Source organism: Hyla sarda, chromosome 8 (assembly GCF_029499605.1).
Source record: "Hyla sarda isolate aHylSar1 chromosome 8, aHylSar1.hap1, whole genome shotgun sequence".
Taxonomy (NCBI): Eukaryota; Metazoa; Chordata; class Amphibia; order Anura; family Hylidae; genus Hyla; species Hyla sarda.
This window is the reverse complement of record NC_079196.1, coordinates 208,067,625-208,094,755: the sequence shown is the minus strand read 5'-3', so window position 1 is coordinate 208,094,755 and position 27,131 is coordinate 208,067,625. Positions and strand designations below refer to the sequence as shown.

Genomic DNA, 27,131 nt, shown 5'->3' with positions numbered 1-27,131 from the left:
GTAACGTGAAAAATTTCTTGGCTTTATTTAGACATATAGGAGCAAAAGCGGACAAGTGTGGATGCATCTTGGTCAATAAAGCATTCATCCCGACGATCCTGTGCTCCCATTGTTCTCATCCTGGTCAGCACCAGTTCATTCCTGAGCTCTTCTGAAGTCTCGATTCTTTATTGATGGCCATGTTCTAAGGAAACATTGTGAGAGTGAGTCCAGTCCCGTACAGGGCCGGATTAAGAGCATCATGGGCCTGGTGCTGAGAATTTTTCTAGGCCTTTTTATTAAATGTATCACTCCTATCCTTATATAGTGATCCAGACACTGATGGTGGTACGGTATAACTCCTATCCTTATATAGTAGCTCCCCACATTAGGTGCAGTATAGTTCCCCATATTAGGTGCAGTATAATTCCCCCACATTAGGTTGTAGTTCCCCCACATTAGGTGCAGTATAGCTCTCCACATTAGGTGAGTATAGTTCCCCCACATTAGGTGCAGTATAGCTCCCCACATTAGGTGCAGTATAGTTCCCCCACATTAGGTGCAGTATAGTTCCCCCACATTAGGTTGTAGTTCCCCCACATTAGGTTGTAGTTCCCCCACATTAGGTGCAGTATAGCTCCCCACATTAGGTGAGTATAGTTCCCCCACATTAGGTTGTAGTTCCCCCACATTAGGTTGTAGTTCCCCCACATTAGGTGCAGTATAGCTCCCCACATTAGGTGAGTATAGTTCCCCCACATTAGGTGCAGTATAGTTCCCCCACATTAGGTTGTAGTTCCCCCACATTAGGTTGTAGTTCCCCCACATTAGGTGCAGTATAGCTCCCCACATTAGGTGAGTATAGTTCCCCCACATTAGGTGCAGTATAGTTCCCCCACATTAGGTTGTAGTTCCCCCACATTAGGTTGTAGTTCCACCACATTAGGTGCAGTATAGTTCTCCACATTAGGTGAGTATAGTTCCCCCACATTAGGTGCAGTATAGCTCCCCACATTAGGTGCAGTATAGTTCCCCCACATTAGGTGCCGTATAGTTCCCCCACATTAGGTTGTAGTTCCCCCACATTAGGTTGTAGTTCCCCCACATTAGGTGCAGTATAGCTCCCCACATTAGGTGCAGTATAGTTCCCCCACATTAGGTGCAGTATAGTTCCCCCACATTAGGTTGTAGTTCCCCCACATTAGGTTGTAGTTCCCCCACATTAGGTGCAGTATAGCTCTCCACATTAGGTGAGTATAGTTCCCCCACATTAAGTGCAGTATAGTTCTCCACATTAGGTGCAGTATAGTTCCCCCACATTACGTGCAGTATAGTCCCCCACATTAGGTGCAGTGTATTCTCCCCCACATTAGGTGCAATATAGTTCCCCCACATTAGGTGCAGTATAGCTCCCCACATTAGGTGCAGTATAGTTCCCCCACATTAGGTGCAGTATAGTTTCCCCCACATTAGGTGCAGTATAGTCCCCCACATTAGGTGCAGTATAGTTCCACCACATTAGGTGCAGTATAGTTTCCCCCACATTAGGTACAGTATAGTCCCCCACATTAGGTGCAGTATAGTTTCCCCCACATTAGGTGCAGTATAGTTTCCCCCACAATAGGTGCAGTATAGTTCCCCCACATTAGGTGCAGTATAGTTTCCCCCACATTAGGTACAGTATAGTCCCCCACATTAGGTGCAGTATAGTCCCCCACATTAGGTGCAGTATAGTTTCCCCCACATTAGGTGCAGTATAGTTCCCCCACATTAGGTGCAGTATAGCTCCCCCACATTAGGTGCAGTATAGTTCCCCCACATTAGGTGCAGCATAGTTCCCCAACATTAGGTGCAGTATAGTTTCCCCCACATTAGGTGCAGTATAGTCCCCCACATTAGGTACAGTATAGTTTCCCCCACATTAGGTGCAGTATAGTTCCCCCACATTAGGTGCAGTATAGTTCCCCCACATTAGGTGCAGTATAGTTCCCCCACATTAGGTGCAGTATAGTTCCCCCACATTAGGTACAGTATAGTCCCCCACATTAGGTGCAGTATAGTTTCCCCCACATTAGGTGCAGTATATTTTCCCCCACAATAGGTGCAGTATAGTTCCCCCACATTAGGTGCAGTATAGTTTCCCCCACATTAGGTACAGTATAGTCCCCCACATTAGGTGCAGTATAGTCCCCCACATTAGGTGCAGTATAGTTTCCCCCACATTAGGTGCAGTATAGTTCCCCCACATTAGGTGCAGTATAGCTCCCCCACATTAGGTGCAGTATAGTTCCCCCACATTAGGTGCAGCATAGTTCCCCAACATTAGGTGCAGTATAGTTTCCCCCACATTAGGTGCAGTATAGTCCCCCACATTAGGTGCAGTATAGTTTCCCCCACATTAGGTGCAGTATAGTTCCCCCACATTAGGTGCAGTATAGTTCCCCCACATTAGGTGCAGTATAGTTCCCCCACATTAGGTGCAGCATAGTTCCCCCACATTAGGTGCAGTATAGTTCCCCCACATTAGGTGCAGTATAGTCCCCCACATTAGGTGCAGTATAGTCCCCCACATTAGGTGCAGTATAGTCCCTCACATTAGGAGCAGTGTATTCCCCCCACATTAGGTGCAATATAGTTCCCCCACATTAGGTGCAGTATAGCTCCCCACATTAGGTGCAGTATAGTCCCCCCACATTAGGTGCAGTATAGTTCTCCACATTAGGTGCAGTATAGTTCCCCCCACATTAGGTGCAGTATAGTTCCACCCACATTAGGTGCAGTAAGTTCCCCCCACATTAGGTGCAGTATAGTTCCCCCCACATTAGGTGCAGTATAGTTCCCCCCACATTAGGTGCAGTATAGTTCCCCCACATTAGGTGCAGTATAGTTCCCCCACATTAGGTGCAGTATAGTTCCCCCACATTAGGTGCAGTATAGTTCCCCCACATTAGGTGCAGTATAGTTCCCCCACATTAGGTGCAGTATAGTCCCCCACATTAGGTGCAGTATAGTCCCCCACATTAGGTGCAGTATAGTTGCCCCCACATTAGGTGCAGTATAGCTCTCCACATTAGGTGAGTATAGTTCCCCCACATTAGGTGCAGTATAGTTCCCCACATTAGGTGCAATATAGTTCCCCCACATTAGGTGCAGTATAGTTCTCCCCATTAGGTGCAGTATAGTTTCCCCCACATTAGGTGCAGTATAGTTCCCCCACATTAGGTGCAGTATAGTTCCCCCACATTAGGTGCAGTATAGTTCCCCCACATTAGGTGCAGTATAGTTTCCCCACATTAGGTGCAGTATAGTTCCCCCACATTAGGTGCAGTATAGTTCCCCACATTAGGTGCAGTATAGTCCCCCACATTAGGTGCAGTATAGTACCCCACATTAGGTGCAGTGTATTCCCCCACATTAGGTGCAGTATAGTTCCCCCCACATTAGGTGCAATATAGTTCCCCCCTCCATTAGGTGTAGAATAGTTCCCCACATTAGGTGCAGTATAGTTCCCCCACATTAGGTGCAGTATAGTTCCCCACATTAGGTGCAGTATAGTTCCCCCACAATAGGTGCAGTATAGCTCCCCACATTAGGTGCAGTTTAGTTCCCCCACATTAGGTGCAGTATAGTTCCCCCACATTAGGTGCAGTATAGTTCCCCCACATTAGGTGCAGTATAGTTCCCCACATTAGGTGCAGTATAGTTCCCCACATTAGGTGCAGTATAGTTTCCTCACATTAGGTGCAGTCTAGTTCCCCCACAATAGGTGCAGTGTAGTCAATGACGTCCCTGTGTGCGCTACCTCCCAGCGGCTCCTGCGTTTTTAAAGTTAACACGGGGGCCGCCGCAGAGAGGTAACCACCGGGACATCCTTGTGTCCCGAAAAGATCTTTCGGGACACAAGGATGTCCAGAATGTGACAGGGGCGGTCTTGCAGTGCGGCTGGCTCCGCTCCTTGGTGGCCGTTTTGGCGGCCGGCTGTGCCTCTTTTACTGTAGGGGCCTGGACCTGCAGCTACATCAGCCCCTACCTTAATCCGGCCCTGCTCCCGTAGGCGAAAAGTCGCCCCTAAATGGTCTCAGGAGGCTTTACTGTTGCTATGACACAGGACTCAAGGTAGCGTCACCTTTTCTTCTCCAGACAATCATTCTTCTAGATGTTCTAAAAAGTCTAAAGGGTTTCATCAGATAAATAATTTCACCCCAGTCCTCTGGAGTTCAGTCCCTGCACTTTTTTGTATAATGTCCGTCTGTCCTTTAAGGGGTACTCCTCTGTTCTTAAAGGGGTACTCTTTAAATCAACTGGTGCCAGAAAGCTAAACAGATTTGTAAATGACTTCTATTTTAATATCTTAATCTTTCCAGTACTTATCAGCTCCTGTATGCTCCAGAGGGAGTTGAGTGGTTATTTTCTGTCTGACCATAGTGCTCTCTGCTGCCACCTCTGTCCATGTCAAGAACTTTGTGGAGTAGGATAGGTTTGCTATGGGAATTTGCTCCTAATCTGTACAGGTCCTAAAATGGACAGAGGTGTCAGCAGAGAGCACTGTGGTCAGACAGAAAGGAAATTCAAAAAGAAAAGAACTTCCTTTGTAGCATACAGCAGCTGATAAGTACTGGAAGGATTAAGATTTTTATATAGAAGTAATTTACAAATCTGTTTAACTTTCTGGCACCAGTCGATTTTAAGAAAAATGTTTTCCAGTGGAGTACCACTTTAAAGGGATACTCCGGTGGAAAACTTTTTTCTTTTAATCAACTGGTGCCAGAAAGTTAAACAGATTTTGTAAATTACTTCTATTAAAAAATATTTAATCCTTCCAGTACTTATTAGCTGCTGAATACTATGGAGGAAATTATTTTCTTTTTGGAACACAGAGCTCTCTGCTGACATCATGACCACAGTGCTCTCTACTGACATCTCTGTCCATTTTAAGAACTGTCCAAAGTAGGAGAAAATCCCCATACCAAACAGATGCTGCTCTGGACAGTTCCTAAAATGGACAGAGATGTCAGCAGAGAGCACTGTGGTCATGATGTCAGCAGAGAGCACTGTGTTCCAAAAAGAAAATAATTTCCTATGTAGTATTCTGCAGCTAATAAGTACTGGAAGGATTAAGATTTGTTAATAGAAGTCATTTACAAATCTGTTTAACTTTCTGGCACCAGTTGATTTAAAAAAAAAATAATAATAATTTCCACCGGAGTACCCCTTTAAAGGATAAACATCATGAAGAAAAACTTATCCCCAATCCGAAGGATAGGAGATAAGTTTTAGATCGTGGGGGGCCCAAGCGCTGACCTAGCGATGTTCTGTTTGGAGCCCCGGTTCTCCAGCACAGGAGCGTGTCATGACCCCCGCCTGAAGTGGAGGCCACTCCGCCCCCTTCATAAAGCTCTATGGGAGAGTTGGTGTGAGATGGATTTTTGCGCCCCGTGAATCCTTGCGTCCGCTCCTCCCCCAGCTCTCTGAAGATTTCCGAAGCGGCAATCTTCGTCTCTCTCCTTCGGATAGGGGATACGTTTTTCTCCATGATACTTATCCTTTAATGTTTGTCTTGGAGAGAAGTGGCTTCTTTGCTGCCGTTCTTGACACCAGGGGCCCCCACTGTGCGCGCAGATGACCCCTGCCTGCTGCTATCCCTGACCTAGCTCTGCATCGGTGTAGGCCAGGAGGAGCCTTCAAGATTGGGGCAGCATATAATTCTGGGACGCAGGCAGCACGATACCTTGGGTCAGCCCTGCAACTATACACCCCACTATTTCTGTGTAATGAACTTGACATCTACTGCACCCCAGTCCTGTACTACAACCTTAGCGCCAAGCATATCCCCCGTGAGTTACCACATTAGTTCTCATTTATTCTCCTCCTTCTGATCTAGAAATAGAAGTAGGTCATTTCCTTAAAAGTTATATTAGTAGCCTAGAAGGCAGAAACATAAATATATTTACTTTATGGCCGTCCGTCTTCTTCCTGGAGTGTTACCGGGAGAATGTTTCTGGGCGTCCAAATGGGCCTGATACTGTATATTCCATAGGAAACATTCAATGATTACAGGTCATCAGAAATGTGGTTGGGCCGCGACCTGCGGAGATAATAAGGACGTATAAAACAAGGCCAATTTTGCTCCTGTAAAAGCGGATTTCGGAAGTTATATTAAATGGCTGGTCATACACCAGTATGTGGATTTGTCAGTATCAGCTGGGATTGCAGGTAGAACCGTTTAAAGTTTTTTGCAAAAAATTGTCAAAACACCATGTTATACTCAAGGCTCTTTACTGCCCTCTAATGGGGCGACAAAGCTGTGACATTATAAAGGATTATTCACGTGCATCCCGCAGCTGCACAATCGGAACAACATAAAACAGTGGTACATCACTGATCCTGAGAATAGGGGTCCACCCCCCTCCCACTGATCCTGAGAATAGGGGTCCACTCCCACCCCCCTGATCCTTAGAATGGGGGTCCACTTCCCCCCCCCTCTGATCCTGAGAATAGGGGTCCACCCCCCTCCCACTGATCCTGAGAATAGGGGTACACTCCCCCCCGCCTGATCCTTAGAATGGGGGTACACTCCCCCCTCTGATCCTGGGAATAGGGATCCACTCCCCCCCCCCTGATCCTGAGAATAGGGGTCCACTCCCCCCCCCTCTGATCCTGAGAATAGGGGTACACTCCCCCCCTCTGATCCTGGGAATAGGGGTCCACTCCCCCCCCTGATCCTGAGAATAGGGGTCCACTCCCCCCCCCCTCTGATCCTGAGAATAGGGGTCCACTCCCCCCCCCCTCTGATCCTGAGAATAAGGGTCCACTCCCCCCCCTCTGATCCTGAGAATGGGGGCCCACTCCCCCCTCTGATCCTGAGAATGGGGGTCCACTCCCCCCCCCCTCTGATCCTGAGAATGGGGGTCCACCCCCCTTAAAAGGGATCAGTATTTAAAGGGGTACTTCAGTGGAAAACTATTTTATTTTTTTTCCAAATCAACTTTGTAACTCCAGTTGATCTGAAAAAAAAAATAATAATAGTTTTCCACCGGATACCCCTTTAAGCATGCGTGCTGTTGCTCCACTCTCTATGGAACTGAAAGAGTAGTCATCTGTTGTACCTGTCCATCTCCATCAGTCCCATATTGAGCGAATGTACTATCAGGGAACGTCACTCCATTCACACAGGGGAATTTGGGCTGCCATTTCTCCTGATTGGTGGCTGTCCTGGTAGACGGACCACAGCTGACACTACATATCTAACTTTGAAAAACCAGGGGGGTGAAATCCTTTTTGGCGCCATTGTTGAATCTTATTACTCCAACCACACCCTGGTGTCATGGTCTCTCCTTTGACTACAAATTTATCTTATGCCTCATGTCCAAACTACCCAACTGAGGAGCAACCCACCATCAGCAATGTGGTTATTTGGGTCACGTAAATGTGCAGGAATCTACCGAAGACATGAAAGGTCTCCTTTTTAGCAGCTGGGATATCTATTTGTAGGATAATATAGGAGTCCTTTATCCTGGGCCCTATATAACTGATCACAATAGTTAACACACTCATTAACGTGATGGAATAATTGTATACGTCTGCTTTGGACGTTCATTCAAGCTTTAAAGGGGTACTCCACTGTCCCAGTGTTTGGAACATTGTGTTCCGAACGTTGGATGCAGTCTGCGGGGGTCGTGATGTCACGCCACGCCCCCTCAATGCAATTCTATGGTAGGGGGTGGCGTGGCAGGTGTGATGTTGACTGGCAGGTGTGAGGATGTCTCTCAGGTAGGCAAATAGAGACTTGTGCTATCTCAATATGGTAGGTAGTGGTGGTCACTAGAATAGTGCAAGGCTGGACGCATTTCAGGACCCCTTAGGCCCTTTCTTCAGCAGCTAGATATTGTGAGACAATATTGAGATAGCACAAGTCTCTATTTGCCTACCTGAGAGGCATCCTCACACCTGCCAGTCAACCCGTGACAGCGTGCGCTGCCTCTAGCACGAGGACGCCGCCGGGATCCGCTATCACCGCATCAAGAGTCCCCACAAACGGAGCCCACTACCGCTTGCGCTGCGAATTAATGAGACGGCCGAGTCTCTAGCAGCGCGCTCCATGCCAGGAGACACCGGAACATGGACTGCTATTGACACGCTCTACTAATACAGCTACCAACATTGCATAGAGACTTTGCATTATTCCATACTCCCAAACAGGGAGTCATAGACTCGTTACCTTACCTGGATATCCACAACACCAAGAACTTTATCTGATAAGCTCTGACAGAGTACAAAATACTTTATAATTTGCAGTTTTTTGATCCAGGTTATTTTATTATATTTTATTCTATTCTTATTTTATTCATATTTAGTATGTGGCCACATATTTATCATCTACTATATGCAACTTTTATTATATGTTTTATTAAGGTATAGCCTTTTTTTGCCGCCACATTGTATATTATTCATTTTCGCTATCTTGTGTCCCTGTTGACTCCCTTTGAGTCACAGCACATAACGTTGTTAATTTTATATACTAATAAACTCAAATTGGTTCAATATTCATGACCCTGAGCCCCAATTTCTTTTGTTCACTACCTAAATTTTCGACACCGTGGGTATAGGCACGATTTGGGTAGCTTGTGTCTTTAGGTCACTAGTCTAACAAGAGCCTCTCCAGCATTCCATGTTTTAGGATTAGTCAAATTCTCGATATTTGATTCTACTCCAATTTCAGAAAAGGATTTTATTGGTTATGAACAAAATATATCATTCATCATCTGAGGAGTTGGACATTGAAGCTGGCATACGTAGTAACTAACATTGGCAGCCATAATATTCAGGGTATTGATAAAGATCAGACAGGATCAGGTCTCTGTGATTCCAGTCCTTCCATTGTGACTTTTTCATTTCATATCAAGAAGTCGAAGGATTTACTGGAGGATTCCATTTCCCACAATGTAGAACCTGGTGTCTATGGGCGCAGAGCTCTATAAAAATCCGGTATCCAACCAGACAGCTGTAAATTGACTGGGTTTTCTTCTGTATGGTTGACAACTATGTCTTATGTTGGGAGCGAGGCAACTAATAGGTCATATTTACGAGTAAGTACGGAGTAAATATGTGGATCCTTAGCCCGTCCCGTTGCGATGATCCTGGCTTTAGCCCTATCGATCTCCATAAAGGCCCAGATTGATGCAATTTCTACAAATTCCTAATTTACAGTAAAGGTACCCAACCTAGTCCTCAAGGCAGAAACGGCTCTACCATTAGGCAAGTTAGGCAGCCGCCTAGGGCCTTGCATTCAAAGGGGCCTCACAATCGCGGCCTCACAACCGCCTAACTCACCCCCTAAGAATCTAAAGTAAGTGGTGGTTCATACAATGTATTCATCTCAACTCGGCAGTGCCCTTGCTAGGGGTGGGCTACTGGAGTTGGCCTCCATAGCCTCCAGTCTCCAATGCAGGCGCTTCAGTCTAAGCCGGTCTGACAGTCTAAGCTGCTCTGGCCAACGTGTTGACGTATGACGTCATGAAGCCTTCCCAGGATGACCCGCCAGAGAATCTCATAGACGGCAAGCCCAAAGAAGCACTGAGCGGCAACAGTTGGGCCAACGGGCTAGGGAAGTATTAGGTTTTGCTTTTTAGTTTTGCTACAACACATACACTATAAAGTGAGCGGCATTATTACCAAGTGTGTGTGTGTGTGTGTGTGTTTGGTGGGGGTGGGGGGGGTGTTGGGTCAGGGAATAATGGTACCTGGGGCCTTCTACCTAATAGGCGGGACGGTGGAGGGTTCCTACATACCTCCTTGGGGCTACCTAAAAGGGGGGGTTCCCTGCCTACCGGGGGCTTCTACCTAGTAAGGGGGGGGGGGTTCCCTGCCTACCGGGGGCTTCTACCTAGTAAGGGGGGGGGGGGGGTTCCCTGCCTACTGGGGCTCCTACCTAGTTCTCTACCTACCGGGGGCTTCTACCTAGTAAAGGGGGGTTCCCTGCCTACCGGGGGCTTCTACCTAGTAAGGGGGGGTTCTCTGCCTACTGGGGGCTTCTACCCAGTAAGGGGGGTTCCCTGCCTACCAGGGGCTTCTACCTAGTAAGGGGGGGGGGTTCCCTGCCTACCCGGGGCTTCTACCTAGTAAGGGGGGGTTCCCTGCCTACCGGGGGCTTCTACCTAGTAAGGGGGGGTTCCCTGCCTACCGGGGGCTTCTACCTAGTAAGGGGGGGTTCCCTGCCTACCGGGGGCTTCTACCTAGTAAGGGGGGGGGGGGGTCCCTGCCTACCGTGGGCTTCTATCTAGTAGGGGGAATTACCTACCCCTGGTGGCATCTGCCTAATAGGGGGGATTACTTATTTACTAGGGGCATCTACTAAATGGGGGGAATTACCTACCCACCACCACCTCATACCCCTACTCTTCCCCCCTTCCCAACACACCTACCCACTCATACTATGCAAGGCATTATTTGGTGCCCTATAGGTAGGGAATGTGCTGGTAAAGTGCAGATGATGTCTGCTTGGCAGATTCGGCACTTAGATATCTTCATGGCGGTCCGAGCCAGATAGAGAAGAAAAGAGAACGACTCTAAGAAGACGACACTTGTGAGTCATTGGATGTAACTGCACTGTAATCACTTATACGGTCTGCAGCATCTGTGTAGAGCTGGGGGTCACCACTAAATGGGGGGATATTGGCCTGTGTACAGTGGTTTTTATTCAGTTTCAGTATGATATTATCCATGGCTGTCGTAGGACCTTATATGACTTTTCTTTTCGAAAAAGTTATCGAGGCTTCTCCCTCCCTTCAGGGCAAAAATGTCTATTTGCTTCTTTCTATCCTCAAACAACCTGAATGCCTGGAAAGGGAAACTGCAGCGAAGAAGAGACAAGCATAGTAGATAAGGGTTTTCCAACCAGTGTGCCTCCAGCTGTTGCAAAACTACCACTCCCAGCATGCCCGGACAGCCATCGGCTGTCCGGGCATGCTGGGAGTGGTAGTTTTGCAACAGCTGGAGGCACACTGGTTGGGAAACACAGAAAAATATCCATGTTTACAGCCAGATAGCGATGGTGCGGTAGCATGTTATAATGTCATCTAGTGCCACCTAGTGGCTGCATTGCAAAATAAGGGAATACGTAAAACAAAATATATATTTAATCAGCCGTCTCTCTCCTGCCATTGCCCCTAATTGTAATGAGCTCTCAAGTGGTTCCCCCCAAAAAAGGAAAAAAAAGTCTATCAATAACCAAGTTCAGTGCACATGGCTTAACTTTCTTTTCTTTATATACAGTAGCACAACAAGCTTGGTGGTTACACTATTCGGATGAGGCATTACATCTAAGTGGTTACAATACAAATTTGCTGGGGCACAGTTACTTACTTTTCATTATACAAATTGTACAGAATCGAACACTTAAAGGGGTATTCCAGGAAAAAACTTATATATCAACTGGCTCCAGAAAGTTAAAAAGATTCGTAAATTACTTCTATTAAAAAATCTTAATCCTTCCAATAATTATCAGCTACTGAAGTCGAGTTGTTCTTTTCTGTCTGGCAATAGTGCTCTCTGCTGACATCTCTGCTTGTCTCGGGAACTGCACAGAGTAGAAAAGGTTTGCTATGGGGATTTGCTTCTTCTCTGGACAGTTCCCGAGACAGGTGTCATCAGAGAGCACTTAGACAGAAAAGAACAGCTCAACTTCAGCAGCTCATACATACTGAAAGGATTAAGATTTTTTAATAAAAGTAATTTACAAATCTGTTTAACTTTCTGGAGCCAGTTGTTGTATAAAAAAAAGTTTTTTCCTGGATAACTCCTTTAAAGTGCACCTGTCATATTATAGGAAAAAAGTAATGCTTCTCTATGTTACTCACTAGGTCGTGCAGATTCTTTACATGTCTTTTTTATGTGTTTAGCTTCTGTATTTGGCTCACAAATCCCTCCATTTGGCTGCTCACTCATTCTGACATCCACTGCTCAGGAAAGGGCGCGTCTGAGGCAAGCACCGAGCCCGCTCTCACTCACCATGCATTTACTTCCTCCGTGAGTCTGCTGTGCTGTGTCTCTACATCCAATCACTGCAGGTTGCTCTGTAACCCCCTCCTTTCTGTTTTCATGCTGCAGTTTGATAGGACAGGAGTGAGCACAGAGGAGTGCTAGTCCCAACCTCACTTCCTGGACTTTGTCCTAGCCTGTGCTTCAGCTGGGATAGAGATAATGCTGCAGCTGGACAGGATAATGTTCTGGAGGTATGGGGACCCCTAGTGGTCTTTTTTAAAAGCCACGATAAGAAAAAAAAATCGATCTAAGGAGATTAAAAATATTTTATGAAGTAAATTATAAAGGTTAAAGCGGTACTCCGGTGGAAAACTTTTTTCTTTAAATCAACTGGTGCCAGAAAGTTAATACTACAGAAGAAATTATTTTCCTTTTGAAACTCAGAGCTCTCTGCTGACATCACAAGCACAGTGCTCTCTGCTGACATCACAAGCACAGTGCTCTCTGCTGACATCTCTGTCCATTTTAAGAATTGTCCAGAGTAGGAGAAAATCCCCATAGCAAACATATGCTGCTCTGGACAGTTCCTAAAATGGACAGATATGTCAGTAGAGAGCACTGTGCTCGTGATGTCAGCAGAGAGCTCTGTGTTCTAAAAAGAAAAGAATTTCCTCTGTAGTATTCAGCAGCTAATAAGTACTGGAAGGATTAAGATTTTTTAATAGAAGCAATTTACAAATCTGTTTAACTTTCTGGCACAAAAAAAAAAAAAAGTTTTCCACCGGAGGACCCCTTTAATGTTTTGCCAAAATGTACAACGTTTAAAAAGGTTTTTATTCTGACAGTGCTCATTTAATAGACGCCTCACTCTCTATACCCTGTCCCTGATAATGCTGCAGGAGCCCCTCCTCCGGGACTGTGTTACTTCACACAGGTCTCCAGACAGGTGTAACAGGTGAATGGTCTGCACCAACTGAAGCCCTGTTCTCATAGGGGGAGATTTATCAAAACCTGTGCAGAGGAAAAGTTGCTGAGTTGCCCATAGCAACCAATCAGATCGCTTCTTTCATTATTCAGAGGCCTTTTCAAAAGTGAAAGAAGTGATCTGATTGGTTGCTATGGGCAACTCAGCAACTTTTCCTCTGGACGGGTTTTGATAAATCTCTCCATCAGTCTTCACAGATTAGGCAACACTGCCATCTATTGATGCTTTTTGGCATTGTTAGTATTATACACAACATAATGGGAACTTCTAGCATAGGGAGAAGATATAAAAATGAACCCCCCTATTTATACCCCGCACGGCGAGGATGTCACAGAGAGGACGTCACATTAACTGCTTCCCCTTTGGGAATCCGGCCTAGTTATACCCATTGTACCGCTTGAGGCCCCTGGCTTCTACATAGCACTGGAGAATGTTTTCACAGAAGGTGAATAGTTAGCTCGCTTAAAACGTAACTTTTAATAGTATTTAGTAATAAGATAAATAGTCCTCAAAATAAAAAATAATTGTAAATAAGTATAGGTGAAGATAAGCTCAGATAAATGGAATATGGCTCAAAACTTCACCTATTAGAACACAAACTCCTACAAAGAGTAAACTATGTAAATATACACAAAAAAATACAATGTAATTAATCCCGACGCGTTTCCTCCCCTCCAAAATAGATAGTGTGGAGTAATGCAGGGTTCATCAGGGGATAGATATGTAGGAAAGAAAGTTAACAAAGATATGATATGCAGCTGTGATACAAAAAAAACCCCAGTTAGTGTGGAATATGGGATGTAAGGTCCAATAGGGACCACTCACTCAGACCCTCAAGTACGGTCCTTGTAAAGGGATGAATGCCCTGGGTGGCCGTATGATGACGGCTAGTCCCCTCCTGGCAGCAGCAACTGGAGAATGTCCTGAAGCCCAATCCCTAGTCCAGAACCTGCAAAAGGTGTGTTAACCGGGTTTCTCAACTAGTCTGCAGAGAGAAAAAAGCACCAAGTGCTCCGTATCCTTATCCTATGACCCATATAGAGGCTTCCGGCCGGGCCTAGGGACTTCTAGCTGCCCGGATGTTCCTCGTAATTTTCAACGTGGGACCATGTTAAAGGGGTACTCCGCTGCTCAGCGTTTGGAACAAACTGTTCCGAACGCTGGAGCCGACGCCGGGAGCTTGTCACGTCATAGCCCCGCCCCCTCATGATGGCATGCCTCGCCCCCTCAATGCAAGTCTATAGGAGGGGGCGTGACGTTGTCACGCCCCCTCCTATAGACTTGCATTGAGGGGGCAGGGCTATGATGTCACGAACTCCCGACGTCGGCTCCAGCGTTCGGAACAGTATGTACCCCTTTTCATTTGATGTTTTCTTAAAGGTCGATACTCTGCAAGACAACTAGGAAATCACGAGCCACCTCAGTGCAGTAACTTTCAGGGACTAGTGGAACTCTCAGCAGTATATACCTCTCTACATCACCACCTCTTACCACCAGAAGTGGGAGTTTGATCATTTTATCGGAAGTTCTCTCAAGTGTCCAAATAAAGACTTGTTCCTCCTCCTTGTCTCCCTCGGTCTGGTTAATCTGCACCTATGCCATTAAATGGGCACTGTCAGATTCAAAAACTTTTTATATGTTGTACATCTTGGCAAAACATTTCTAATACACTTAATAAAAAAGGTTATTTCCTTTTTATAGAAATCATGGCTTTTAAAAAAAATAAAAATAAAAAAAAGACCACTAGGGGTCCCCATACCATCCAAAATATAATCCTGTCCGGCTGCAGCATTATTTTTGTCCCAGCTTAAGCACAGGCAGGGACAAAGTCCAGGAAGTAAGGGCGGGACTAGCACTCCTCTGTGCTCGCCCCTGTCCTATCAGACTGCAGCATGAAAACAGAGAGGAGGGGGTTACAGAGTCAGCATGTAATGATTGGATGAAGAGACCCAGCACAGCAAAGCAGACTCAGGGAGGAAGTGAATGCATGGTGAGTGAGGGCCGGTTCAGTGCCTCGGACATGCCCCTTCCTTAGCAGTGGCTGTCAGAATGAGTGAGCAGCAGATTGGAGGGATTTGTGAGCCAAATACAGAAGCTAGACACATAAAAAAGACATGTAAAGCATCTGCATGACCTAGAGTGACATGTAGAAGCATTATTTTTTTCTGTAATATGACAGGTACACTTTAAGGGTACCCAAACTCCATCAGCTAGGAACAGTATCAGGGTGTGCCCGGGGGAAATTCTTTACCACCACATCCCTACAGCCCCCTCATTACTGGCACTGGCTTAGAGAGTGCAGGGGGGGTTTGTAAAGCCTCAATAGCCCATGACAATACTGTGAAAAATGCACAGGATTACGCGTTTCGGGAGGATCCCTCCCTTCCTCTGAACAGGGTCCTGATCTGAGGAAGGGAGGGATGCTCCCGAAATGCGTAATCCTGTCCATTTTATAATTTTTTCTAATAAAAAGTCCTGCTGAGGGCTCTCTCATTATCTCTGGCAATTGCCTCAGCCTTCCCACAAGAGTCAGCAGCGCTGACTTCAAGGTTTTTATTTCCTGCCATTTCTCGTCTCCAGGACGACTTTTGTCTTCTTCTTCAACCCTTTGGCTCAGCAGCGTCTCGCACTATTGGTACCCCGATTTTCATTGTGGGTTATATGCACATTTACAATCATTCTAAGGTGAGCGGCCATCTATAAGCACCCCCCACTGCTGCCCCCCCCACTCACCACTCATTGCCTTAGGGTAATACACGAGGCGCGGTCCGTCGGTCCTTTCTTTTTTATTTCTACAGAATACTGTGAAAAGGCTGTAGCTCACTCCAAGGCCATCCTGCAAGTGTCTTCCCTGACTCTCCACACATGGCCGGCGGTTACACTTATGTTTATGATCCTTTTTAATCCACTGCACCCCAGGCCTCCTATATCCAGGGCTCCAGTGAAGCACCCTACTTGTCCCCACTAAGCTGGTTTCTATTACAGTCACCAACTGGGCCCAGCAGCAGACTCCCCTACTCAGCACTGCTCATCCATCCATAAAGGCCAGGGGTCTCCAAACTGTGGCCCTCCAGATGTTGCAAAACTACAACTCCCAGCATGCCCAGACAGCCAAAGGCTGTCCGGGCATGCTGGGAGTTGTAGTTTTGCAACATCTGGAGGGCCACAGTTTGGAGACCACTGCTCTAGGCTGATTGAGTAGCTTCAGCAGACTTCAGCCACAGCCTGAGCATAGCCAGACTTCCCTAGCCCCATGCCACACAGCTTTTCCTCAGGTCCTCTATCACACCCACCACCAACTTTACAATGGGCAAGCCGCTCCAGCCTCCAGTCCACCACCACTTTCCCTGATGCCCAAGCGTCCACTGGCATCCAGCTAACCCCAACTCCTTAGGTGGACAGGCCAAACCACAGTTCCACTACAAACCACGTGCAGATGATAGTTCTCTCCCTATTGGAACCCATTATTTGTTCGTAACGCCTTTTCCAACAGCATAGTAGGGCAGCACTCCAGCGCCACCGTGCACATCTCCCTGCCAACATCAGACTCTTCAAGGCTCCATGCCAATGCCACCACCCCTTTATCTGTAGCTGACAGCCAATAAGAATGACATTTCAGCACCCAGCTATTGCGACATCTGAACACTATGACCTGCTGTCGGGACAGACCTTATACCTAGGGCGGTATATACACCGTGTGACACGAGCAACGCACAAGCAGGGCCAAATAAATCATTGATCTATTACATTCATGGCAAACGTACAAACCTCTTCAAAAGACAAATCCTTAGGCCCTGTACTGTAGGGGAGAGCATAGGGTTTAAAGGGATACTACGGCGCAAAATATCTTATCTCCTATCAAAAGGATAGGGGATAAGATTTTAGATCGCGGGGATCCCGCCGCTGGGGACCCCCACGATCGCCAGTGCGGCACCCAGGTCACCCGTGCACGGATTACTGGGGACTACGCGCCCCCTCCATTCAGGTCTATGGGAGTAGGCGTGATGGCTCTGTACTAGCCGTCATGTTCCCTCCCATAGACATTAATGGAGGGGGCCTGGCATGGCGTCACGAACACGGGAGCTCCACGCTTCAGTGTTCCGGATGCCGCTGCTGCAGGCCCGGATATTGCGTGGGTCCCCAGTGGGGGGACCCCCCGCGATCTAACATCTTATCCCCTATCCTTATGATAGGGGATAAGATGTTTTGCGCCGGAGTACCCCTTTTAACCTTTTACAACCTTCCTCCCTTACTCTGCTCCCCTTTTGATAGGGGATAATATGTTGTGCGCCGGAGTACCCCCTTTAACCTTTTACAACCTTCCTCCCTTACTCTGCTTCCTTTTGATAGGGGATAATATGTTGTGCGCCGGAGTACCCCCTTTAACCTTTTACAACCTTCCTCCCTTACTCTGCTTCCTTTTGATAGGGGATAATATGTTTTGCGCCGGAGTACCCCCTTTAACCTTTTACAACCTTCCTCCCTTACTCTGCTCCCCTATTGATAGGGAATAAGATGTTTTGCGCCGGAGTAGCCCCTTTAACCTCTTACAAAACTGATGGCTCTATGTCAAGACAGCCATCTTATTTTGTGTAATTCGGGCCCCCTCCACCATTACATCACCCCTGTACTGTCTGAGAACACCAGCAGGATTTGGCTGCCACCCTCTTGCTGGACTTCCACCCTGACTTAATATATGCGCTGCCCAGCAAATCTTGGGATTTACCAATGTTTTACGACCATTTTGCACATTGTCTCATGGGGAACCTTGGGCTGACGAGACAAAATGATAGTGTGGTGTCCCGGAGCGGAGTCACCTTTTGCTACTCTGAACACTGTTCGGGTAACTGTAACTTTAAAGGTTCTTGCTCTGTTCTAAGTCTAAAGTGTACAGTATTACAATGCAAATATATTTTTCTGTGTCTTATATATATATTGTCTGTATGTATTGAATCTGACATTTCCATGAGGGATAAAAGAATACCTGTCATGATCTTGGTAAATTTTATAATCCTCCCAGTCACTGCCCCCATCATGATAATCCACCCCCTGCTTTTATTTTTATTATTTGTGTTGTTACTGCCTTGATATTGCTCTGCATTTTCTGCTCAGTCAGATTCACAGACTGGGAAGGGGCGTTCCCCAGCAGACGTGACATCATCTGAAGCCATACAGGGGAGAACTTCCTCCCTCAATCTGCTACACACAGCCCAGAGCAGTTCAGTGTGGGAGATGAGCTATGATTGGCTAAGGCTGCACCCCCCCTTCCCACCTCCCCTCAGCATTTCCTGATTTTGGACTTCTGCCATGCCAGCAGGAGTCCAAAGTCTGTGCAAAAGATGGGGGGAAATGTGCTCTGGACAAGTAGGGAGACACCTAGTGGCAGCTTTTTTTTAACACAAATAAAAAATAGAAACTTCATTCTTTTTAAACAAAGTACATTAGAAAGATTTTGCAATAGCAAAAATTAGTTTTAATGGCAGTGCCCATTTAACATTCTCTACTTAAAAGCCTTATCTGTACTGTAAATGTGTCACATGTTCACCCCTTTGTCCAGCTCCACTCCAATCCCCAGGGATAAAGGGAGGATCCTAAAGCACAATTCCTCTGTCACAAGTCTCATCACAAGTCTTACACATACCTCAAAAGAGAGAAACAGTCTAAAGTGTAGGAGGACTACAAATCCCATAATAACCAAATCTCAGATGTACCAATTACTCCTGGACTGTGTCAGCTTACCAGTTACTTCTGGAACTACTGAGTGTACCTCAAGTACTGTATTCTTAGATCTGCATTTATTCCAAAATATTGTCCACTTGTATTCTTACTGCATCAAAAGTAAATATAACAAGCACAATTGGGTATATTTATTATTATTCATATACTATTGACTTTTTTGTGCAGAATATAAGGGGTCACACAATACACCACTGCAGCAGCGAAACCTTCCAACAAACCAATCATTGGCGCAGGTATATATCCCCAGCTGAGTCTGAGTAAAACAAAGAGCAAAATGGTGCGCACCTTGTGCAGATTACCCAGTGGAAAAGTAGGATAAGCAGAGCCGAATGAATGGCCCCTTACCTGTTCCCCCACATTAGGTGCAGTACAGTTTCCCCACATTAGGTGCAGTATAGTTTCCCCACATTAGGTGCAGTACAGTTCCCCCACATTAGGTGCAGTATAGTTCCCCCACATTAGGTGCAGTATAGTTCCCCCACATTAGGTGCAGTATAGTTCCCCCACATTAGGTGCAGTATAGTTCCCCCACATTAGGTGCAGTATAGTTCCCCACATTAGGTGCAGTACAGTTCCCCCACATTAGGTACAGTATAGTTCTCCCACATTAGGTGCAGTATAGTTCCCCACATTAGGCGCAGTATAGTTCCCCCACATTAGGTTGGCAGTATAGCTCCCCCACATTAAGTGCAGTATAGTTCCCCACATTAGGTGCAGTATAGTTCCCCCACATTAGGTGCAGTATAGTTCCCTCACATTAGGTGCAGTAAAGTTCCCTCACATTAGGTGCAGTATAGTTCCCCCACATTAGGTGCAGTATAGTTCCCCCACATTAGGTGCAGTATAGTTCCCCACATTAGGTGCAGTACAGTTCCCCCACATTAGGTACAGTATAGTTCCCCCACATTAGGTGCAGTATAGTTCCCCACATTAGGCGCAGTATAGTTCCCCCACATTAGGTTGGCAGTATAGCTCCCCCACATTAAGTGCAGTATAGTTCCCCACATTAGGTGCAGTATAGTTCCCCCACATTAGGTGCAGTATAGTTCCCCCACATGAGGTGCTGTACAGTTCCCCCACATTAGGTGCAGTATAGTTCCCCCACATTAGGTGCAGTATAGTTCCCTCACATTAGGTGCAGTATAGTTTCCCCACATTAGGTGCAGAACAGTTCCCCCACATTAGGTACAGTATAGTTCCCCCACATTAGGTGCAGTATAGTTCCCCCACATTAGGTGCAGTATAGCTCCCCCACATTAGGTGCAGTATAGTTCCCCACATTAGGTGCAGTATAGTTCCCCCACATTAGGTGCAGTATAGTTCCCACCACATTAGGTGCAGTACAGTTCCCCCACATTAGGTGCAGTTAGTTCCCCCACATTAGGTGCAGTATAGTTCCCCCACATTAGTTGCAGTATAGTTCCCCCACATTAGGTGCAGTATAGTTCCCCCACATTAGGTGCAGTATAGTTCCCCCACATTAGGTGCAGTATAGTTCCCCCACATTAGGTGCAGTATAGTTCCCCCACATTAGGTGCAGTATAGTTCCCCCACATTAGGTGCAGTATAGTTCCCCCACATTAGGTGCAGTATAGTTCCCCCACATTAGGTGCAGTATAGCTCCCCCACATTAGGGTTGGCAGTATAGTTCCCCACATTAGGTGCAGTATAGTTCCCCCACATTAGGTGCATTATAGTTCCCCCACATTAGGTGCAGTACAGTTCCGCCAGATTAGGTGCAGTACAGTTCCCCCAGATTAGGTGCAGTATAGTTCCCCCACTATGCAAGTCTATGGGAGGGGGCGTGACAGCCGTTACGCCCCCTCGCATAGACTTGCATTGAGGGGGTGGGGCGTGACATCATGAGGGGGCGGGGCTATGATGTCACAAGCTCCTGACACCGGCTTCAGCGTTCGGAACAGTTTGTTCCAAACGTTGAGTATAGGAGTACCCCTTTAAACAGGGAAATAAATCACATATTACACATTGTATGAATAACACAGTTGGAAGATTTTCAAATATATATATAAACTAGGTTTTATTCACTCACTTATGGTGAATTGATAAATAATGCACGGCCCAATGTAAAATCACTCTGTGGGGTAAAAAATCGTCTTGTTTTTACACCTATATGGTATAATATGAAGTTAGAAGAATTCTTTGTTGATCAAGAGGGATTTTGGTTAGCATGAAATGCTGACAGTGTTTCACATCTCTATTATAATGGGAAAATTTAGGATTTTAAAGGGGTACTACCGTGGAAAACTTTTTTTTTGTTTTAAAACAACTTGTGCCAGAAAGTTAAACAGATTTGTAAATCCCTTCAATTAAAAAATCTTAATCCTTCCAGTACTTTTTAGGGGCTGTATACTAAAGAGAAATCCAAAAAAGAAATGCATTTCCTCTGATGTTATGACCACACTGCTCTCTACTGACCTCTGCTGTCCATTTTAGGAACTGTACAGAGCAGCATAGGTTTGCTATGGGGATTTTCTCCTACTCTGGGCAGTTCCTAAAATGGACAACAGAGGTCAGCAGAGAACACTGTGGTCATGACATCAGAGGAAATGCATTTCTTTTTGGGATTTCTCTTTAGTATACAGCCCCTAAAAAGTACTGGAAGGATTAAGATTTTTTAATAGAAGGGATTTACAAATCTGTTTAACTTTCTGGCACCAGTTGATTTAAAACAAAAAAAATGTTTCCACGGGAGTACCCATTTAACGGTCTTCAGAGGAATTACGGATTATTGAATCACCACATGTTTTGGTTTATTTAATTAAAATGGGCTGAGTCGCGCATTTCTGATCGTTCATTGCTAGAGGTGGTTCAGAATGGAGCTATAGATCAAATTATAAATAGGCCAGTAGGGAAAAGACCAGCGTTTTTTTGTATGTAGGACTCTTAGGCCCCTTTCACACTATAAAAATTCATCCATAATGAACGTCCGAAAATCGGCCCTTATTTTGTGACGGGCGATAGTAACAGGAGAAATAGTGCATGCACTATTTCTTCCGTTCATTCGCCCGTCACAAAATAAGGGCCGTTATTAATAACGGGCGATAACGGGTTAAAACGGCTATTACAAAAATCTCATAGACTATAATGGGATTTTCTAACTGCCATTTAACGGCCGATTTTTATTTTTATAGTGTGAAAGTAGCCAATTGGCAAGAAAAAAAAAAAAAAAGAATATTAGTAGAAAGAAATGGAAGAGAGACTTGGGACAGATAACCGTAGAGGACAAAGAATATTAAGTGGGTATCGGTAAATTAAAATATGAGGAGGACCCAATTTAAAGGGGTTATACAGGAAAAAAAAAAATTCTATATCAACTGGCTCCAGAAAGTTAAACAGATTTGTAAATTACTTCTATTAAAAAAAATCTTAATCCTTTCAGTACTTATGAGCTGCTGAAGTTGAGTTGTTCTTTTCTGTCTAAGTGCTCTCTGATGACACCTGTCTCGGGAACCGCCCAGTTTAGAAGCAAATTACCATAGCAAACCTCTTCTACTCTGTGCAGTTCCCAAGACAAGCAGAGATGTCAGCAGAGAGCACTGTTGCCAGACAGAAAAGAAAAACTCAACTTCAGCAGCTGATAATTATTGGAAGGATTAAGATTTTTTAATAGACGTAATTTACAAATCTGAGTGTGTTTCCATCTCCGGAGCGACTTCTCTTAGGCCTGTGGCAACCGGGCCCGTCGCGCAAGCGCATGCCAGCGCTGCACATAGCTTCCACAGCACTTGCCATCTGCCTCTCAGACATCCAGCCATACAATTACATCATCCATGGGAGTTGGTAACTATATTACCATATGAGCTGTTTCAAATTCTACGATCACGGAATGCACTTTATAAAAAGTGAATTATGCTGGTTTACACAATATTGGATTAACGGAAGAATATACCATATAAGCGGATTTTACATTATTAAATTATTTTATTACTATATACTATCACCTCCCCACAAGTGCCCTGTGGAAGGAGGTATTAATGTATGTATTTGATTTATATTATTTATATTATTTTTACACTAATGTCTTATTTGTAATTATTTTATATTAAATACGGTATTGTTCATCATTTAAAGTGAAGCACAGTCCGACTTTATTACTTCGTAATTTTATCATCGTGTACCGTTTATGGTATTTAGTCTAGAGACTTTTGGTACCCCCTTTTTTTTTTCTTTTTTTTTTTTTTCTTTATAAATTACTTTATATCTGTATTTTTTGGTGTAAATACTTTCCATACAGCCTCAACTAATTTATTTTGTGAGCTGCACATACCCCAATTTTTTCTATTCTTAATTTACAAATCTGTTTAATTTTCTGGAGCCAGTTGATATATATATATATATATATATATATATATATATATATATAAAAAAGTTTTTTTCCTGGAATACCCCTTTAACCTCATACATAAACTTTTTTATTCCCCCAGACAATTAAAAAAAATGGGATATAGAGATCATGCCAAGTGTCCGTGAGGTTGCAGATCTAAAACACATAATTTGGGATTGTCAGGTAATGAGAGAATTTTGGAGTGAAATTTTTATTCATTTACAAAATATTGGTCTTCTCCCAGGAGAATTAGAGCTATCTTTTCAGCGGGTTATCTTGGGGAGTAAGATCGACTCTAGTAATGAGGTGGGTCTATTAAAAATGTTCATGTCCGCAAAACTTGTTATTCTAAGAATATGGATGTCCGATAAAACCCCCAATCTACATAATATGGTAAAAAGCTATGAGCTAATTAGAGCTAAGAGAGCAATTAATAGAGATAAGGAAATAAATAAACATACTGAGATTTGGAAAGATTGGAAATAAGATCGAACCATTATATATCTAAGCAAAAGTGTGTTTGTGGTTTTTTTTTCTCCCTCTCTCCAGGGTCGGGGTGGGATCTATGGGATTTTTATTTATTTTTTTTTAAACTTATTTTCACAATGTATGATTTTGGACTTTATCTTGTAATATGTCTTTGGAAGAAAAAAAAAAAAATATATATATATATATATATAAATAAAATAACATTTGCTATTGCACTCCTTATGGTAAATAAAAAATCTTTCTAATATACTTTGCTTAAAATAAACAAAAATAAGTTTTCTATGTTTTATTTGTGTTTAAAAAAGCTGCCACTAGGTGTCTCCCTACTTGTCCACTGCACATCCCCACCTCCCCCCCCCCATCTCTTGCACAGACTTTGGACACCTGCTGGCCTGGCAGAAGTCCAAAATCAGGAAATGCAGTCTGGAGTGCTGAGGGGAGGGTGTGTGCAGCTTTATCCAATCATAGCTCATCTCACACTGAACTGCTCTGAGCTGTATGTAGCAGAGTGAGGGAGGAAGTTCTCCCCTGTATGGCTTCAGATGATGTCACGCCTGCTGGGGAACGCCCCTTCCCAGTCGGTGAACCTGACTGAGCAGAAAATACAGAGCAATATCAAGGTAGAAAACTAAAAAATAATAAAAATAAAGGCAGGAGGTGGTTTATCATGATGGCGGCAGTGACCTGGGAGGATTATAAAACTTAACAAGATCATGAGAGGTACTCTTTAACTTTTTTTTCCACATTTTCTTATTGATGCCTTATAATAAAATCAACAAAGTGGGAAGGCTGACCTGGAAGTTTGGCCAACCAATTGGTTCTTTGTCGCCTCTTCTTCCCCGATTACTTATTTTGGTGGATCGCCGGCAGCTCTAGGAAGAATCCTGGTTGTTCCAAACATCTTCCGTGTAAGAATTATGGAGGTCACTGTGCTCTTGGGAACTTTTAGAGCAGCAAAAAAGATCTGTGCCTTCACGTGGTCCTGTCTCTGAGCCATACAGGCAGTTCTTTCCGTCTCATGGCTTGACTGCAACATAAAGGTGGAAAAAAAAAAAAAAGGAAAAGAGTCTGAAAACTTTCCGAATACATTGTATGAATGTGACACAAGCTGCGTCCACTCACCAGCTTCTCAATCCCATTGTATATAGGGTACCCGGTACATGGCATGGAGTTATAGGAATACTATTATAATAAAATGTAGTTCCAAGGTGGATCTAATAAAGCAGGATACAATACACATGGGGGGTAAGTGAGGAATAAGTGGTTGGCTACTTTCCTGTGCACACATACTAATAGCCACTAATTAGAGATGAGCGAACTTACAGTAAATTCTATTCGTCACGAACTTCTCGGCTCGGCGGTTGATGACTTTTCCTGCATAAATTAGTTCAGCCTTCAGGTGCTCCGGTGGGCTGGAAAAGGTGGATACAGTCCTAGGAAAGAGTCTCCTAGGACTGTATCCACCTTTTCCAGCCCACCGGAGCACCGGAAAGCTGAACTAATTTATGCAGGAAAAGTCATCAACTGCCGAGCCGAGAAGTTCGTGACGAATCGAATTTACTGTAAGTTCGCTCATCTTTACCACTAATCCTAGTCCATTTGTAGGGGTGGGGTGGGGAGATCTATCAAAACCTGTCCAGAGGAAAAGTTGTCCAGTTGCCCATAGCAACCAATCAGATCGCTTCTTTCATTTTTCACAGGCCTTCATGAAAATGAAAGAAGCGAGCTGATTGGTTGCCATGGGCAACTGGGCAACTTTTCCTCTGCACAGGTTTTGATAAATCTCCCCCGGGGTGTACACATGGGTGTTGGCTCTAGACCAGTGTTTCCTAAGCAGGGTGCCTCCAGCTGCTGCAAAACTACAACTCCCAGCATGCCCGGACAGCCGTTGGCTGTCCGGGCATGCTGGGAGTTGTAGTTTTGCAGCAGCTGGAGGCACCCTGGTTAGGAAGCACTGCTCTAGATACATCAAAGACACAGGTGATCCATACAGATGCCATTGCCCTACAAGGTGCTAATGACCAATTACATGTATATTGTCCGTACACAATGGACACTACAGGTCCCTATCACTGGGACTACTGGGGCTTTTACATAAGTAAACACAACCTCTGCAAATAGAAAGTGTTACTGTGCGAATACACAAGAGCTGGGATACACACAAATACACACAAATACACACATTAAGGGTATAGTCACAAGCATGCAGATTTTTTATTTATTTATTTTTTTAAATTTAATTTACAAATTAATTTTTATTAAAAAAAAACTCAAAAACAGAAACATAGGAGGAGATTTATCAAAACCTGTGCAAAGGAAAAGTTGCCCAGTTGCCCATAGCAACCAATCAGATCGCTTCTTTCATTTTGCAGAGGACTTGTTCAAAATGAAAGAAGCGATCTGATTGGTTGCTATGGGCAACAGGACAACTTTTCCTTTGCACGGGTTTTCATAAATCTCCCCCATAGTTCGCATACAACTACATCAATACATTAGTCTGCAGATTTGATGCTGCAGATTTCAATGTAAACTAAATGACTGAGCAGAGGTGTAGCGTGGGGGGTGCAGGGGGGGGGGCGGCCGCACCGGGCGCAACATCTGGGGGGGCGCGCTCGCACTCGCAGCTCTCTGCCCCTGCCTGGCTCACTCGCTCTCTCTGCAGTGCTGGCTGTGCGAATCCGATCCGAGCCACCGGGTCGCCGCCCACTGTGGAGGCAATTGCCCCCCCCCCCCCCCCCCCGAGATTGTTGCCCCTCTTCCTGAACTATCGCATGGTGGAGCGGAGGCTGTCGGCTGACCTGCTCCACCACCCCTTTCTCACGCCCGTCACCTTGCTATCACACGCCGCGGCTGCTCCTTTCCTGCAGTCAGTGAGAGCCAATCACGTCAGGCTGGCACGATGACATCACATAATCGCGCCGGCGCCCAGAGATCACGTCCCCACGGCTCTCACTGACTGCAGGAATGGAGCAGCCGCAGCGTGGGAGAAAGGTGACGGCGTGAGAAAGGGGAGGGGGGAGCAAGTTATAAGTGAGAGGGGCAAATGATGAGTAAGGGGCACATGTCAGGGGGGCATTATATGTGGGGGCACATGACAGGACCCCCCCCCCTGTCATGTGCCCCTCATATATAATACCCCATGTCCTGTGCCCCTCAGGGGGCATTATATGTGAGGGGCACAGGACAGGGGACATTATAAGTCAGGGTCACATGTCAGGGGGTCATTATATGTGAGGGCACATGACAGGGGGGCATTATATGTGAGGGGCACATGTCAGGGGGCAATATATGTGGGGGGACATGACAGGGGCCCCCTGTCATGTGCCCATATAATGCACATATAATGCCCCCCTGACATTTTCCGCTTACTTATAATACCCCCCTGTCATGTGCCTTGGATCATCTCCAGGGTTCGGTTCCATTTTGATGTTTAGTTTTTGTTCTTGATATTTTTTGTCGTTTCCGATGGTTGTGAGACGACATATAATAGCGCGGCCCGTGCTCGGTTACTACATTTGTAGATTTGTATTCATAGACCTGCTGAAATGTGGAGAATGTGTAATGTTCGCACTCAATAAAGTGTTTGACAATAAACTTGTATTTAGATGCATTTGA

At 45.2% G+C, this 27,131-nt stretch overlaps 1 long non-coding RNA gene across 1 annotated transcript; it reads right to left on the bottom strand.

Annotated features, from left to right (window-relative positions):
- Nucleotides 1-24,474, bottom strand: LOC130284891 (uncharacterized). Its single transcript, XR_008847181.1, has 3 exons — nucleotides 24,311-24,474; nucleotides 5,931-6,064; nucleotides 1-184 (listed from the first exon to the last, which is right to left on the bottom strand). It is a non-coding gene; the product is annotated as an uncharacterized LOC130284891 (long non-coding RNA).
- Between the last annotated feature and the right edge of the window lie 2,657 nt (nucleotides 24,475-27,131).